This window comes from Cupressus sempervirens, chromosome 8, assembly GCF_028749045.1.
Source record: "Cupressus sempervirens isolate cs-2001-9-10 chromosome 8, ASM2874904v1, whole genome shotgun sequence".
NCBI classification, from domain to species: domain Eukaryota; kingdom Viridiplantae; phylum Streptophyta; class Pinopsida; order Cupressales; family Cupressaceae; genus Cupressus; species Cupressus sempervirens.
This window is the reverse complement of record NC_143125.1, coordinates 373405042-373412945: the sequence shown is the minus strand read 5'-3', so window position 1 is coordinate 373412945 and position 7904 is coordinate 373405042. Positions and strand designations below refer to the sequence as shown.

The 7904-nt window shown below is 33.5% G+C and overlaps 1 pseudogene; it reads right to left on the bottom strand.

Moving 5' to 3' along the window:
• Positions 1-2917: 2917 nt before the first annotated feature.
• Positions 2918-5197, bottom strand: LOC149542863 (uncharacterized; annotated as a pseudogene).
• Positions 5198-7904: the final 2707 nt, after the last annotated feature.

The following is a 7904-nucleotide window of genomic DNA, read 5'->3' as shown; positions in this document are numbered from 1 at the left end:
CCTGAGAGCAGAAGAGGCAAACCAAATTAAGCCTAAACAAGACTTAATCCAGGCAAGAAAAACTTCTAATCTATAAACCAAGCAATAGAACTCACAATTATTATGAATCCATATACTCAACATCAACTAAACTATAGAAACTATCAATGAAAATATAAATGAAATGATCAAAAACTTCCAATGAATCCTTCTCTGAATCTCCCAAAGCACATCTTACCTTAGTTAATTCATATCTTCATAACGAAAGAATGAAACATCTTTTCTTTCTTTCTGTAATTTGGATTTTAAAGAAAGAAACATAGAAGCAACCATTAACTAACTAAATGGGATAGGAACTTATTGATATAAAACACCCTTCCATTGACTCTGCAATATTAAGTCTATTACATCAACAATTTACCCCCTCTCTACTCTAGCTCTCTGACTGTATGTAGAAAAGGCTGAACCCTTTCCTTAGGAAATATTTGCAATAAATAATCTCCTTCAGCCACTGTTTGGTTTCCCTTCGGTGACCTTTCAGTTTTTGCATGATGACTTTTGATCTCATGACCACTTCTTTCTAATTCTCCATTCCCTTTTGCCTTTTCGGATTCTCTTTCTGAATCTTTTAAATTTAATCTTTCTCAAATTCAATGTTAGACTAATATTCTTGAACACTTTTTTAAGCCAATATGTGGGACCCTATGAATCATGATTAGAATACCTAAAAATTTTGCCCCAAATCAACCAAATGTAAATGCTAGAAAAGGCATGTAAATCAAAATCCTAATCCTAAAACTGGTCCTGATCCTAAAACTAGTTTCAAGGATTTAAATGTAGCAAAAGCTACTACTGAGTTGTGTCCACCGACCCTGAACTCCAGAAGGCAAGGAAAGCCACATCTTCAAGATAGTGTTCATGAACTAAATTCACTATCAGAACCATCAATTTCTGATTTGGTTCAAAGGGCCAACCTAAAGTCTTAAATTTGCCTCTATGCATTCTCCAAAATACAAGGATATTTGGTACAAAGTTATAAAAGAATGTGTTGATCTAATGATATCTCCATGTACTAATCTTGGTATCTTTTGGAACAGGAGATTGAAAATTGTATGGAAAGGCTTCAGCATCTATAATATCTCTTATCTGCAAGAAATGCCATATCAATATAGTGTGCTCAGTAAGGATGACAGTTGAAGTCTTCAAATTTTGGCCACTTTCTAGAAAGCCCATTAAATGACTTCATAGGAAGTTTCCAATTACTATTTCATTCTCTCGAATAGTTTTCAGTCCAAATAGACACTAGCATTTAAATTGGCAAATAAAGTTCTAACTCCTACCGTCTTTCAAAATCACTAAGCAATAATTCATGTGTTAATAAGATCAAGGATTGGCATGTGCCTAATTTGACTAATTATGAGCACCCCTTACTCTATTTTTTGATTTCTTAAGAATTTTTCCTTTAACTGTTGATAACCTACTTCAACTCTTTTTGTGAAACCCACATGAACTGGACGGATTGGACGTGTTTGTGGTGCTCGTAGCACTACATTCCATTATGAATCTTGGTCTTTTCCTTCATGCCCTACCCACTGAATGGTGCTATGATACAAAGGAAAAAAAATCTTCTTTGAAAAGAGAAGTATGTGAAATAAGGAACTAGAGTAGATATAACAACTACAAGTGTAAGGAACCAATACATTGGACTACAGCCACAAGCTTCAACAAGAACTTTGTATGCTTTTGTGGAAAATGTAGGTTTGATAGAACCATAGACAAAAGAAAGAAATACTAGAAAGCAACACTACCCCATATAAATAGATGATGTAACTATGTGAAGTAACTAAGGGCCAAAGCTATTTGGCAATTTATGATCCAGACAATGCAGGTATACATTGTTGCTCCAAAGATTTCCATGCCTGAAACTGGACCACCTTCTCAAAATACTTGGTGCTTAAGGATATTTATGGTTAAAAAGAAAATGACGATAGAACTAAAAAATCCATGGTGCAAGGACCAACAAAGAAAGAGAAATTATGCATCCATCAAAAGCAGAATGATAATGAGTATTCCCTTCATCTTCGTGGGCTTGCCAAATATGTATTGATCCTTCCTCCATCGTATGCTTTGTATGGTTGGGGAGTGATGAAAATGATAATACTAGAAGTAAAATCATTTTGAAACTTCCTTGTCCCATTGAATTAATGCTTCAATGATGGCAAACCATGCTTTGACTAATAACCAATGCTATTCAACCAATCCCACACCATATTTGGTCACTGCTCATTGATCACAGTGCCACATTATAATTCATGATGTTATATGTCTTAAATATCATCAGCTGTGATGAATGACTGGTATTAGATTTTATGTTCTATGGTAGAAAAATTCTTTAGTTCTCGATGCGATAGCCAAGTTCGCCATCTTCTTTAGATCTCTTTTCCATAAAAGTAGCTGTGTTGGTGTTTCTTATATGTTTATAACTTCAAGAGCTACAACTGCATGATACAATTCTTCCTATTCATCATTTCATAGTTTGCATCTGAAATCTTGATTTCGTGTGCATAATACATCTTCTCGGGGCATCATTGGACTGACCTAAATATATTCAATTCTCATGATAGATTCTCAAATTAGTTTTGAGGATCAAAGATTATCCTTCCCATATAATCATCATTAACTGATCAAGAGGCAGATAATTCTCTCCATTTTGATTTACACCCTCTGAGAATTTGAGTTAAATGGTTTAATGCGGGTTGCTTTATTTTGTTATTGCCTTTTGTATAGCAAAAAATGAACATTTGTCTTCTTCAACGAAAAATGAGAACTTGACTTCTCCTACAGAAAATGAACAAACTATTTTGCCTTGCGAAAAATGAACATGTGAGTGTGTTTTCCGCTAGGGTAACCTTTCTATGCATAAGTGTTTTAAATTTTGCTAAAACAATTTCCTTCCATTAACAACAGTTGTATGGAGGTTTGTCTGCTACATAGCTTCAATCTCATCATGATCACCACCTCTTAGATTGGGGCTAGAAAATTCCTCTAAGGAATCCTTCACACTTTTCAAACTTGTAGCAAATGCATTGTCTAGAACAAGATGAACAACGTCTCGAGATGAATAATCCCATAATAACTTGGCCATAAATGCCTTCATAGTGTTTCCATTTAGATGGCTGTGGGTTGTAGTAAATATTGAGCCATTTAGCATATCCTCCAATGCATTGCCTTTCACAAGAGAGGTTCTTGCAAGGAGCTCTGTAGCTTCACCTTGTTGTAGGAAAGGAACCAATTTCACCACCTCCATTTCTTCTTCCTTGATCCATGGCATAGCCTCTGAGAAATGGACATAGTAACTTATGCACTCATCAGAAAAAAGTTTTGATGCAATAGGTAGAAGAGCCATTAAACTTGGAATATCCTTGATTATTCCAAAAAAATCTTTTGAATAAAAAAACTTGTAGGAGAATATAGTAGGTTTCCATCATTCTTGAATCAGGTACGCTCAAATTGATTTGTATCAGTTTCTCCATTTTGTTATCTAAAGATGTCTACCACCTCTCAGCTAAGAGAGCAACACAATACCTTTCAAAACATTAGAATGCAAGTAAACCATAGAAGATTTCTCAACTTCCACTTTTTCTTCTGATCCTTATCAAATGGTGTTGAAATTCCCTGTAGAGTTAAAACAACATCTGCACTAAACCAAGAGATTGGTTTCCGCCTTCTTCTTCCAAGTATCAACAATGCATGTAAATTTCCACCGAATGAATTCAAATTCCTCCAACATTGGTGGATGCTAAACCTATACTTCTCTATAGCCAATGTACTTGTTAAGAATGAGAGAAGTTTCATCAATGGAACTGCACACATTATCGTGAGGAGAGGAATTCTAAATGTTATAATGCTAATTCTATCATTACATCAGTCACCTGAAAACTTTCCTCTGATTCCTTGCAAATGCTTGGAAATCATGATTCATAATCATCATTCTTCTACTGAAAAAGATCATCAATAGGAACATATTATCTTAGCCAGGTTGGGATCTATAACCTACTCGATACAAAAAGACCTCTAGAACAACCCAACCAGCTTAAAGAAGGAAAAGGCAATGAAAAGGAAACCTGACAAAGATAGCCTATCTAAGGAAGACTTAGACCTAGACCTAAATCAGACCAAACCTGATCATGACTTCAAAATCTTTCACTTTTAACAACATAGGTATGGAGTGAAAAGTGAGGCAATAGTTGGCTTTGACTGGGGACTTGGGTAGAGTATGCCCAAGCAAGGGACTCAAAATCTTTGGGTTCGCAGGCCAGTAAACAAAAAGGGTGACAACACAAAAAAATTAAAACAAAGGAAACAACAAAACAAGAAAGAAAACAAAAAAACTAAACACAACAAAAAGACCTCATATAAGGTGGGAAAAACTAGACAAACCTTATATGAGAAGAATCCTACATTGGTTAAGCAAAGCCATTTACAGGCTAAGAAAAATATGACCCTTTACGATTTAGAGGCCTGCATATGTATGAATTCTTTAAGTTTTTCAGCAACCCCTTACTTTTATGTGGATAGGACCAATTCAACAACCTTTCAAGCAATGGTAATTTTCCAAATAACCATTTTTTGTCATAAACTTCCTCATGACAAGTTTCTGTACTTGCATGCTTTGGCTGCAACAAAGACCAATTGAATATTGGATTATCTTCATAACACATACTCTGTTTAGGACCAAGACCTTCTTGAGAATTTTGAACTTTATTGTCATTCAACATCAGACCATCCATCAAAAAGTCATCATCATTATGCTCATTAATTCTATCTTCCTTAGCTTTGATTGATTCATCAATAGTTAGGAAAAAAATTTGGCCTATATTTTCAATATCATGATGCTATGAATAGTATGTATGTCTGTTATTTGTGTAATTCTCCCTTGAGACATAATATTTTCTAAGGTAATTTGACTAGTAATCTCATCATCACATACCTTGGGGAAACTTACTGTAGCCTCAAGTGATTCAAATAAGAGAAGTGATTGTTCATCTTGTCCATGATCAACATTGTCTTCTACTTCCATCATCATCTCTTTACTCTCCATTACAGTCAAAGCAATCTCTTTAGCTTCAACAATTTCAGCATGCTCCATAGAGTGATTTAAAAATTGAACCGAAACTGATTCTTCGATTTGCAATACTAAGGGCAGTTCTAGATTCATACTTATAAGTTCTTGGGAAGCACTCAAATCATAATTTATTGTAGGAACTACCTCCTCTTAATTAACTTTGTAAATTTTATCGAAACAAGATGGTTCCTAAACATCTTCCATAATCACATCCAAACTATTTGTGGTGTGCTCTTGATATTTAATTTCAGACACAGGTACAAAATTTTCCAAGACCTTTTCATTATGCTCATCTTTAGGAGAAAAAGTCTCTTTTTCAACTTCAAATGATGAATTTAGAGGTATAAGTATTGATTCCAAAGGAAATACTGTTGAGAAACAAGGAATAAAAACAACCTTTTCATCTTCTTGTGATGGTTCAGGCATGTCTTTCTCTACAGGCTAGAAATGCTTTTCTTGCTGATAACTTTCCTCAAGTTGATGATTCATCGATTGTGGACTAACTAAAGATGAAATAAATTCAGATTCTTTCAAAGCAGGGAGGATAGGAGAAGACAAAACATACTTTTCAGAATTTACATCAATGCTTTGCATTTTGGATGTTGGTTGTCTTTGTCTTGCTAGAGGAAATTTTAAATCAACAACTACCTTTGCATTTTGTTTCTCTAAGTTTGGTTCATATTCTAAAAATAAATTTCCAAAGTTGCCACCCACCCTTTCGTGTGAAGCTTCAATTACCAATCTTTGATGTAGTCCAGGTAATTGCAAAGGTTTATTACCACATTCACCAACCTCCTCTGAAAAACCTCTTTGATATGGATTGTTGAAATTTGTGAGCTGTCTTTTCAAAATAATTAGTTCATTAGACAACTTTTGAATCATCTCTTCTTTTAAAGTAGTATCACTGGTGCTGGCCTTATTATGAATTTCATGTTTCCATCTTCCTGCAACAATCATATCATCCTCTAATTCTATAGTAGTTCTGAGCTGCCTTTAAATCTACAAGTCTAGACCTTCTTAATTCAAAGCTTGTAGAAGGTAACTTCTTCACTGATGTCAGTTGAGTCATCAAATCATATTCATCTTCAACAATCTTGAAACGATCTTCAAATTAGGGTATAATTTAGTGGCTAATATTCATAATTTGGCTAATTTTAGAATTTTTTGGCTAGTAATTTGGCTAATAATTTAAGATTTGATACAACCTAAATCACCATAGTTTTATAAAATTTAGTTCTAGAATATTTAAAATCACTCAATAATTTATTTTGTTAAAAAATTAAACTCAAATATTCGCCATAATATTCATTACATGAATAGATTTGAGTTACCTAAATATAATATATTATTGAAAAAATTAAATTGAACTGACCAATAATTATCATAATTATTAGTTGCTTTAGGGATATATCACCAATATTTATTTTTCACCATTGATTTAAAGTATATGTAACAATTCACATAATATTCCATGAGGTAAAAAAATATTAAATTTTGGTTTGTAATATTCCATGGTGATTGATGAACTTCCTATTATTATTGAGATTCGTCAATATTTTATACAAAAAAAATTATGATTCAAAAATAATCGCCAATATTAATCATACTTAGAATGAAAAATTGAGAGATTCGCCAATAGAAATAATTTTTTTTTCAAAATAATGAAAGATTCGCTAATATTTTATATCTTTTTTTGGAGGTGGTTTTCTTAAAGTTTACCCTGCTTCAAATGCTGCTCTCATGATATCCCAATTTGTGATGGATCCATCTGCCAATTGATAAAACCAGTCTGCAGCTGCCTCAATAAGAGTCTCAACAAATAACCAGACTGCAACATCTTCATGATTAATTCCCAAAATATTCATAGCTGTGAAGAATTTTCTTATGTGTTCATCGGTAGTAATCCTTCCATCTCCTGAGAAGTTGGGTATATGCTTTCTAGAACTGGAAGGAAAAGGATGATAGGCTACAAAATTAAGCAGACGAGTAGCAATTGCCCAAGGTGCATCCATGTCTTATTGCAATAAAGTGACAGAAATCTGAATCAAATTTATGGAAAGATAATGATGTTACCTCGATCATGAGCAACCAACTTTCCAACAAGTTCTCCAAAAATATGTTCTAATAGGCATGATATTTTTTACAATGGAGTCGCCAATCTCTGAGTAGCAGAGAAAATGAATATTGTAGCTTGAAAGACCAAAGTATTCTTCCTCTTAGTCACCAAAAACATGAGCTGGGAACCTGAATGATAAGAACTTTCAAATCTTTCAAACTCTGATTTAAAATAGGTTCTTTTAAAGACATAGAGTCGCCAATCTCAAGCAGAGATAACAATAATAAACTAAAAAAAAATCTCTAGCACTGATCTTCTTGTCCAACTCTTGAGCAGAGTTGCCAAAAATCTGTTGGTAAACAGATTGTTCTTCTTCTGATTCTCCTTTTAATTTGCCCAATTTGTAATGAAGAACAACTTTACACAACAGTTGGGAAACTATTTATGAGAATAACTAGTTTCCCTCTGAATTAAGGGTCCATTTGGTTCATGGAATTTAAAAAACCTAAATTTCTACAAACCTTGGTTTACCCAAATCAAGGTTTTGTATATCTTCATTCTGATTTTTGGTATTTTACTAAAACCATTTGTTTCACTCGGAAGATGCGTGTGAAGACACATTTTTATGTGTAAGCTTGGAGTTGAAGGCAAATTTCAAAAAGTAGTCCAATCTATTATTTTTACACTTCTTAAAAAATAAAACCAGGTTTTGATTTTCAATTCCTAATTTTTAAAAGAAGTTGG